The following is an 11,240-nucleotide window of genomic DNA, read 5'->3' on the forward strand; positions in this document are numbered from 1 at the left end:
TCGCAATGCAGTCTCCAGCTTGTACATCTTTCCTTTTTTATGTTTTTTATGTCTTGTTTCGGAAGGTACCGTCTCTAAGGTACCGTCAACATTGTACCGTAGTGTGATGGGTGGAAAGGCCATAGAAAGGTAAGGGCAGTGCGGAGACCATCGAGTATGTTCCAGAATAGCTGAATCTTTATAGATACATAGATCCATTCGTAACTTCAGTCCGCAAGCAAAACACTGTACCTCGTATCCCAATCCTGACTCAGGTCCCAAGTAGACAAATCCTGTTCTAGCTAAAACATGCGAAGAAGGTAATCCTTCCCTATCCGTAGGCCATTTCTGAAACGTGTCCAATCGACGGGCACAATCACAATAGTCAGGTAAGAAGACTGGAAAATGGTAGGGTTTGAACTTGGAGTTCTCATCGGGTTTCTCACTCGATTCTTGCTGTGGCGAAGTCATCTTTCTGGTGGGGTAACTATCTTACAACCAATGTTTTATACCAACGTGTCCATACGGTAAGGTGAAATGATTGGGAAGTCGAACTCGCTTCTGGTACACGATTTGATAGACTTTTTCCAAGGGCCGACTGACGATGTGGTGAGTGGGTAAACGTACAATCTTGTTCGGTTGGTAAGTGGTCACTTTAAAGTTTCCATCCTCTCCCGATTGCAAGGCTTCTTTCAATACCCCAAAGTTGACCACACGACTGGTACGATAATTCAGAGTCAGTCCTTTCACTTTGCACGTCGTGTGCACTTCTCCTTGTTTGTCACGGTATTGGTAGCCGTAATTTTTGGGACCGCCACTGACAAAACTTAGAATCTTGTCGTCGGGATGCTCGTCTGTCCAGGCTCCTAAACGGTCTCCTTCGATGTTAGGGTGATGTTGAATCGGGTGATGGATGTAAATGCAACTGTCCGTGTCAAAGTACAGGACGCGTTCCCCTAACAGTTCTAAAGCTTCGTACAATTTTAAGCGAGCATGGGCTGTCACGTAGGCCGCAATGATGACATTTCCAAAAGGGTCGTCTTGCACAAAGTCCAGATCTTCTTCGTAATTGACCAAGATCAAATTCTCTCGAACGACGTCCACGTGTTTCATGTATTTGGTTTTGTCGTGAATCATCTGGAAGTAGCGGGAAGGTTCTGTCAAATATTCCGTCTTGGGTAAACACGGTCGTTGTGCCATTTTACCCCACAAGCAATTTAACATCACTTTGGCAAACGATCGCCTGCCTTCGTTTTTCTCGATGTGGTCTAAAGTGATGCCTTCTTGTTCGTAGTATTTCTCTTTGAATTGTATTTGGTCTTCGGGAGTGTGACACCAGGAAGGATAGCCGCTGGCTTCTTGCTTCAGTTTCAAAAAGGCATCCACGTAGTCTGCGAAAATGCCTTTCTGACTGGGATCACCCTTGCAATACTGTTGTGTCTTGGGAAAGTGGCAAATTTCGTACACTTCTAACAGTTGGTATCCCATGTCCAAAGCTTTGAACAATTCTACGCTGACCCAGGTTCCCGTCAAGGCCCGTTCTTCCTGGCTGTGCTGACAAGGTTGATCTTGGTTGCACGTTTCGGCACAAGTACGGCACAAGGGAAACATCAATTTGCCTTGACAATGGTGAGGTAAGACGGGGTGGTAGAGGTTCGTGGGAGGCAAAACTTTACACTTGATCAAGCCTTCGTATTGTCGAATGTTTTTCAGGTCGATGTGTTCCGTGAACAATTGCGGGTGCCCTACAGGAAAGCGACAATATTTGCACACGTAGGGATACAGCGAACACACGTCCAAGTATTTGATTTCTTCTCCTCTCTCTTCGTCGGCTTGGTACAGCAAACAGGTGGCATTGGTCCTTCCTCCGTACAAACTATCCCTCGGGTTCAGCGGGTCCATGAACTGGTAACTTTCCACGAGGCGTTTAAACTCGGGATCGGTTTTCATACGGTGATCGTACTCGTGTTCCCACATTTCCACCACTTGGTATCCTTCCTGTTCTAACTTTAGGCGTCGCTGACAAGTGTCCTGGTACAAGTCTTCCATGGTTCGTTGTAAAAACTGATTTTTAGTGCCACGGTCAGGGTAGCAGACGGGACATCCGTGAAATAAGCAACCGTTAAACTCGTACACGATCTTGGGGTTTTCTAAGTCCCAGCCATCGACCGAATACGTTCCGATGGTCTTTTCGCCCCCTCCGTTGCGGGCATGCTGAATCCACTTGTCTTCCTTGTCGCACAAGTAATGTAACCAACGTAGGGCTTTGACCGAGTATTGACATTTGACAAAGTGGGTCGTTTGAGGGCTGATGACAGCCACGGTGTTTTCAGGCATGAATCGTTGTCGATACACTAGGGAACACGCTTTGGCAATGGTGCAAGCTTCTTTCAAAGGATCCACCCCTCCGTATTCCATGAACAGTTCTCGAAATTTTCCACAGCAACGCCGTAAAATGTCCACGTCGGAACGACAATACTTTAGCATTTCTTCCTGAAAGTCGAAAGGGTCCGAGGCGTGAGCCTGGTACCAAGCGTAGAAAGCTTCTCGTTGTTCGGTACGCATGTTGTCGGGGTCGTAATAGTGAGCCTCAGGCAAATGGGGTAGAACGGCATGTTGATTGGCTTCCGTATTGAAAAAGTGTGGAAAGTACCCTTTAGCCATTTCTGTCATTCCAAACGTTTTAGGCATTCGACTCAAAGGCATGGCCAAGTAACTCATCGAATCTTTAAACTGTACTTGTCCCACTTGCATGAAAATGATTTTGGCTCCGTTCAAAGTCACTTTAGGACGCTCGGTGCCTTGTTCCGTATAGTATCTGAGAAGAAACTGTCCATCGTATCCGGAAAAATTGTGAGCCATCACCGTGGCATGACGATGACAATCTCCGTAACGTTCGATGTCCTCTTGGCTCCATGTCTTGTCGATGGGGTCTAAGACCCATTGGGCAAAATCGGCTAACGTGTTCGGTCCCCGAAAGATTTTTTCACGTCCTCCAGGAATCTTGCTGCAGTGAGGGCAATGACTGAAGATAGGTTCTTGAATGCACTTCTCGCACGCTCGATGAGCCACGCAGAAATTAGGGATGTGAATGCCAGTCTCTTGCATGCATTCGAAATCGAAAAAGATGAAATTGCCTTTCTTCTTGTGACAGTCCTCTTTCTCTGGTGGGGGTTGGTATTTTTGCACGTAACATTGGTGTTCCAAGTCCACGATGTGGTGACAAATGTGACATTTTTTCTTTCCTCGACATACGTGTGCCTTGGCATTGTTGGTAAGTATGCCTTGTCCACACGTAGAGCACAATCTCAGGAGTTGACAAGCACATTTCTTCTGTGAACCTTGTGTTTTCAAATGTTGTTGGTAACAGGTAGGGCTGACAAACGTACGCAGACAAGTGGAACAAGGCACTGGTTCTTCGCTCAGACAGGGTGGAGAGGCCAAACATCCTGGGCATTTCCATCCACAATGCTTGTGTTGCTCTCGATTGTTATAACCATAATCACATTTCTCACAATAATAACCGTATCCCAGGAATCCAGTGATACTGGTAATCGTATCGAAATGGTCATCGTGATGATAAACATGAATGTATTTTCCGTGCTTAAAGTCTTGGCCTCGAAACAATAGAGGTCCGCGCATTTCTTGAGGGTGCACTTTCAAGGTGTATCGTGGAGCTAGGACATCTTGCAATTTTTGCATCTCAGGAATGCCGCAGGGTGTGTCTTTGGGCAGTCCGGCTTGTTGTAACAGGAGTTCTGCTTCGTTTCGTTGTTTGGCTCGGTCGGAACGTTGAATAGTGTCCCAGGTTCTTTTCCATTCTACCGTGTCGTTCTTGTTGGCATAGGTTCGTCCCACCACGATGGCACGGGCTAAACACATCTGGTCTTGAGGGTTGTTAATTCGGACGAGACTTGTTTTGGTGTTGCGAAGGTCGTCTACCAATAACATCTTTTTGCGTCCAGTCCCTTGAGGAGGAGAGACGTGGGTCATGTCCAGTGTGGCTTTTCCATCGGTGATGTCAAACTGGTCATTAGATTGTTGCACGTGTTGAATCTTGTCCATGACTTTGGAAGCAGTCAATTCTGCAGGGGTGCTAAACTCGATCCAAACAGGGGATTTCAAACCGTCGTGTTGTATGGAAAGTCTCAAGCGATCGTCTTCTTTGGGTTGACATTGTCGCTTGAGTGCAGTGAGCAAAGAATCCCACACCCCAGTGATGAACACTTCTGCTTTCTCTAACGGTACTTCAGCCTTGAAATCTTTAAACTTCACCGTGTATTTGTAAGCCGTAGTTCTAAATTTTCTAGAGAAGCGCTTTTCCGTCTCTCGAATGGAATAGTACTTTTCAGGGTTGACTAAGGGTGGTGAACTTGGTTTAGAGGGTTCGGATTCTGGTTCACTCATGTCCTCTTCAAAATCACTGGCATGAATTTGTGCCAAAATTTCAGCCCTGGTACGAGGCGATAGATCACGTTTCTGCCTCTTACTTTCTTCTTCTTTCTTCTCGAATGAATGGGATCGTTTCATCTTGAAAGCAAAAAGTCAAATGACTCAAGTTCAAACACCATAAACTACTTTATAGTCATAGCAGACCAGCGTATATAAAAGGGTGTGTGTCTTGTCCTTTCACTATTCATTTCACTCTCAAGCCGAGCACAACGATGGAAGAGACTAACCAGATGGAACGTTTCGTCAGAGCTTTGCGAGGGGTCATTAGAAAATTCTCTTCAGACCAGCCTACGGACTACTCTCCTTCCTTTAGAGATAAAAGTCAAGATACTTGCTATATCTGTCAGAAGAAAGGGCATTGGTCTTCAGAGTGTCCAGACCGTGAAAAAAGAACAAAAACAGGGGATAAAAAAGACAAAAGTCAAGATACCTGTTATTATTGTAAAGAAAAAGGACATTGGTCTCCAGATTGCCCCAAAAAGAAACAAGAGGAGTCAGAAGAAAAGAGGGATTCTTCAGAGGAAGAGAGGGATTCTTCTGAGGAAGAAAGAAGACAGGTGAAGAAAAAGAAACAAGAGAAAAAAAGAAGAAGGGAAGAAAGCGAGGAGAAAGAAGAAGAAGAGGAAAAGAGTGTGACGGTGAAGAAATTCAAAAAACAGAGAGACTAAACAAGGAGACAGAAGAAATCAATGAACTTTTTATTAAAGTGTTGTGTTGTGAATTGGATTGTAAAAAATGGAGAAAAGAATAAATGAATGATATAAGGTAAGAGTCTTTGAGTTTTGATTTTAAAATAAGAAGCTACACTCACGCACTCATACACAGACACGTACTATAAGGGTAAAATGGGTGGGGTTTTTTTTGAGTTATTGGCAAATTGAAATTGTATTTCTTTTCGAGAAATGTGGGTGGCCCTGAAAAGGGCCTTTTTTTCTTTATGGTGCAGGGGTGAGTTTAACCAATCAATTTTAACTGCCTTATGCCTTTGCCACGGCCAAGGCCTACTTCTGGACTGCGTAATGATGATAATGATTGGGTTGAAATCACTAAGGGTGGTACGGTAGGCTTAGTCACAGGGTTGACGTGTTTGGCTCGGGAAGGTCGTATTCTCTTCGGTCGTAATAAAGAAGTCTGATACATTTGTTTCAGACTTCTTAACTCCGCTAAAATGTCCAACAGTACCGTGACCGTTTGATTTTCACCCTCTTGTTTCTTTGCTGCTACTACTTCTTCTTGCTGTTGCTGCTGTTGTTTTTTTCTTACCTCTTCTTCTTGCTGCTGTTGCTGTAGGAGAAAAACTTGTTCGGCTTCCTTTTGTCGTTGTATAAATTTCTCCAATTCTTCTTTCTGTCTCTGTCTAAAATTCTCCACTTGCGGTAATGAAGAAGGTAACGAAGGTTCCGGAACAAATTCTTGCGAGGAGAGAAAATCCACAAAATCCCAATTCACCTCTTCTGAAAGTAAGTCCGAGTTCCCTTGGGCGGTCTCCCCTGCTGGTGCACCCCAATGGATCGTTTTCTGAGTTTCCGTCATGTTGAATCACTGTCGCATAGATTGACTGCACACAAGCGCTAGCGAATCTATATTGACTACGTGACGTCACAGACTGCTCTCTTCGGATTGGATGCGGGCTGACTGAATTCTGTAACGCGTGTTTGGATTGGTGAATGAACTCAATCCGTTTCAATCCTTTCTGTCCCTATAAATAAGCGCCGTTCAATGCATTGATTCACCTGTTCTCGTCGCTTCAAGATGTGGACTACAGTTGAGTCATCCACCCTTGTGTCTTCCATGATGTTTCGGACAGACTTGCTCATGTATGTCCGATCCAAGTGGACCGTTGTCCACAGGACAAACACCAGCCTGTGGATACGTAGGATCTACGTCGAAAGACAAGGATGCCTGAAAAGAGTGCTGATGTACGGACCAACAGTAAGACGCAGCCTAAGGACAAGAAGAAGACCAATGCGGTGCCATTTATGTTAATGAATACATTAACATAAAACCCAAAGGCCCTTTTCAGGGCCAGCCATATTTCTCGAAAAGAGACAGTCTTTGAATTGCCTACCCCTTTTTTTAAAAAATTTTAAAAAAAAAAAATCCCATGTTAAATTCCCCTTGTCCGTAGATTGTCCCACGATTTATTCCCATGTTAAATTCCCCTTGTCCGTAGATTGTCCCACGATTTATTCCCATGTTAAATTCCCCTTGTCCGTAGATTGTCCCACGATTTTTCGCCATGTTAAATTTCCCTTGTCCGTAGAGTGTCCCAGGGGTGTTTTGACTGGAATTTCCATTGTCCGTAGGGTATCCCACTTCACTACTAATGTTCAACCGACGGTTTGAAATAAAATATGACAGTAACGTTGCCAACTTATTTTAAAATGTATATTTAACACAATTTGTCCTGTCTATAAATCTGTTTTGAATACTGGTGAAAATCTTAGTTAATGAAAGTACTTCAACAGTATAATTTTTAAACCAGTCATTTTTACAAGAGATCTGCATGCAAAAAGTAGTTAATTATTTATTTACTTGCTTGGAAGCTTGTCAATACATACTTTCTAATGTGCACAAATCCGGATCCTTTTTACCAAACTGTTATAACTTAGAAGCTGATTTGATATTTAATAGATATAAAACTGGGGGGAGGGGAGAAGAAAAAACGGTCATCTACTGTGAAGTTCGTTAAAGATTCCAGTTAACGAAATCAATATATGTAAACTGATCTTTCTAATATTTTGGATTCGCAACTGTGGCAACCATTTATGAAACAATTAAACGAGAAAGGCAAGTTAGTCATCAGCGGTGACAACGAGAATGACTAGCATTTGATATTAATTGACCAAATATATCTTATAAAGGTTTAATGTATTTGATCAGGTAGCGAATAAATGAATGCTGACTTAGTGTTAACTTCCAGGGTAATTAGATGAAGAACACCATCTGGGGAGAATACATAAAATCGCAGACATAGTTTCATATTTCCGTTCCATTATGTTGTGTTTGTCACGGATTCAGGGGTAAGCGTCATCTAGATTGTTAAACTGGTAACTGGCGTTTTTAAATTTTTATATCAAATGGTGATTTCTAATTATATTTTGTACTTTTATATCGAAAGGTGTATTAATTTTTAGGATTATTTTTATTTAATTCGTAATTTTGTAAACATCTCTTACATTTTTATTGTATAACATAGAGAATTACATTATTTGTTAAGTTTTACAAAACGTGTTGGTTTCGCATCTTTCTATTACTTAGTTTTAATAGCAAATAGTCCTAACAATACTGTTCGAATTTTGGGGGCGGGGGTGGAAGGATAATACTAATTCCCATATGGCCTCTCAAATTCACACAGGGATTAGTGGGCTGTCAAATTCCCATAGAGAGCTATACAACGCTAACAGCTCAAGCTTCGTACGTAATTTTAAATTCCAAAAGGGGTATATAAACCTCTAATGTTAAATTCCCATATGTGGTTGTAAATTGCTAAAATAATTCCTGTACTTCGCCATATGACCCATCCGCAGGTTAAATTCCCATGACAGGTCATAGTATCCCATTTCCATGTCAAACTCACATAGATGGCTACAGTCACCCATATTAAATCCCCATGCATTCCCACTGTGGCCCATCCATCTTAAATTAATATAGGTCGCCATAATACTTTTTAATATGTCTTTCCCATACCGATCCATCCACGTTAAATTCCTGTTGGGCCCCATAAAATCTCTACCAGTTATAACATGGATTTTTAGATGGCTATAGAAATCACCAAAACTATTTTCTGTATAAACACCAAGAATTGATTTCCTGATTTAACATTAGCATCAGAGCCTTACGATTTAAAACTTAAGAAACCTTAGTAATGAATCTCGATGCGGTTGATTTTAAAGTAGTAGTTTAAAACTTTATAACACAGATATTTAAGCAATACAATTAGACAATCTGCTTAAAAGAAGACCATCAAGTTTTTTTAAAACTCAACAAACAATTAATTATTAATGTTATAAAATGAAAATTTAAGAACTTACAGTATTCGGGACATAATCTAAAATATTCCTGAATATGTTATATAGAAGTCCAAAATAATTAAATGTTCTGTATAAAGTTCAGATTGTTACTGGTCCGCCATGAATCGTGACGTCGTCAAAATGGCGTTGTCCATAACTCCTTTGAAACAATTCGCAGTAGTTCCAAAATAATATTATGAGTACATTTTGTTTTCTCTGAGAAAAACCCCGCTTTTCCTTCCAAATACTATCTAAATATAACATAAAATAGTTTGCAAATTATTGTTAAAACAAGAACACAAGAATTAAAATCAATAAACCTGCCCAGTCTACGCTATTTATATAGAGACGGGAAGCTAAAACACGCATTTATCACTATTATTTACGTGACAAATCACAAATTTCCAACCCACGTGATTTAATCCATCCAGTGGGAACAAACCAAATTCTTCTAACATGCCAGCTGACCGATTTCTCCAATGGAAAAAATGCATGAAATTCGTAAATGTATTTATTGATAAAGTTATTATTAGTAACTTTCAGCATATACGGAAGCATATATTTGTTGATCCAATGCAATTATACGTCCTTTAATATTTTAAAATAGAATATATGCACGTTCGAATTTCAAATAGAGATAAACACTGAAATGTACAGTCATGAATAAAAATTTAAAAAATTGGATAAAATCATGTACCAGGAGTTCCAGAAAATATAGATATACAAAACAAATAATAATAATAATAATAATAATAATAATAATGTTACAACTATCTCTCATTTTGGAATGTCGGCCCCTTTGAAACTCTGCACCTTAAAAGTCCTATCCACCTCCTGTTATATGTAGTTCGCAGTGACCTGTGTAAAGATCTCATGGATGAGACACAACGAAATGGTCTTATCAAAATGCAAATAAAAGCACGTATATATTGTTGTGGTTGATTTGATTGATTGATTGGATTGGCTGACACCCTCGAACGAAATCATATGCGAGTCGCATTTGGACGGTTTTTTACCAGAGAATTATCCTAGGCTCGAGGATATGTCAGATGGTATGACGGCACAAATTGCACAAGTCCAGGTGATGGACATTAATGTGAAAGAAACAATGTATTCAGAAATAGACAACAAGAATTGTGATTTCTGTTTAAGCTTTTAAAAAAGTGGAGTCTCTTGGCAATATGTCAGATTATTCTCATTGGATCATATTTTGTACATTTCATGATATTTTTTTAATTTGATGACCATCATTGAATATTTATGTGTTGAGACTGGATAATTCCCATACTGTCTAGTTCCAGTAGAGTTATCTCTCTTGAATACACTGGGTTGCCTGGTTCTGTCCTCGTCAAAATGAAAATCTACCATTAGTCTCTGTGACAGTGTGTGACATGCTTGCTGAAGTGAGATAGAAAGGTATATTTATTTCACAAACGTTAACATTGAGATCTATGAAAGAACAATTGGTACCGTAATACCAAATGGAAGCACGAGAATGCTGGAAGGGGTGAAGACACATTTGTACATATTAAGCTAGTCCGATAAATCAACCCCAAAAATCTGTGTTGATACTGATGGACGATAATGTGGGTATGTTGTCACCTGTTCATTAAAACGTGCAATTTTGCTGCATGAAAATTATTCCGGAACAAACCCGCCTACACTTTTGACACATACCGGTAATTGGTAGCAGCCATATCAAGCGCGAAATTCAAAATGGCCACAGGATAGATGGTTGTGCTATTCCAGGAGGATTTACAAGTCACTAAACAAATGATTTGCTCAGAAAATATAATCTACATGTCACCAAAAGAACCCTTCAGCCGACGGTAGCTGCACAGCCACGAGAGATATCGGTAAGTGTATAAAATATACATCGATGTGTGCTGCCAAATTTGAATGCATATAATTGCAGCTTTTAATGAGTACGTGATATCAGCCCCTCGCCCGAAAATCAATATCATCACGGGGGAAGGGATGATTTATCGGTCTATTAGTAAGCTAGCAATGAAACCAGAGTGATTGCTGGTTATTAGGAAACGTTTAGAGCCGAGTATATCATCAAAACTGCATTGTGTACTTGAATAAATGTTGTTGCTTTTTGTTCCACAATTGTGGCAAGGTAAGGAATAATTAAGTGTATAAAGTAAAATATGAAAATATTTAATTTATTAGGGCATCTATTTGGAGTGGTCATACAATAGTGCCCATACATTTCGAATTTAAAACTGTTTCATAGCAAACATAATCAGGTCCCTCATCTTGCTATATTCATGATAATATAATTACATTTTCAATAGCCTGTAAAAAAAAAAAAAGAAAACTAATAATATTTACTGCGGATATTTTTGGTTTTTAATACTTGTATGCTACCTGATATATTTGGATTCATTGTCTTTTTACTGTGATAACAATATTGGTTTATCTAAACTATGGTATGTATTCCGTAACTTATCGCTAGCCTGTTGCAGACCGTGTAAAATCATGTCCAGTCAAAGGACAGACAGACCATCAATCTCACAGTATCACATGGATTGTACATAAGGACCCAGAACACAATTAATTTTATTATATATTCTCCACATTTGTTTCTCAGTACTGAACTCTCCACTGTGTAACAATCAATATAAATCATATGTAAATATAAAATACCTTCAAAGATGGCTTCACTGTGAAGTTCTTGTCATAGATTCACCGGCATTTTTTTGAGAGGCTGGACTGTAAACAAACCAGCTTGCAAAGGAACACAGGTTTCACTTCCGGATCATCTCCAAGACCTTATTACTTACTCAACAC

This window comes from Sinohyriopsis cumingii, chromosome 7, assembly GCF_028554795.1.
Source record: "Sinohyriopsis cumingii isolate HCF-2022 chromosome 7, ASM2855479v2, whole genome shotgun sequence".
NCBI classification, from domain to species: Eukaryota; Metazoa; Mollusca; class Bivalvia; order Unionida; family Unionidae; genus Sinohyriopsis; species Sinohyriopsis cumingii.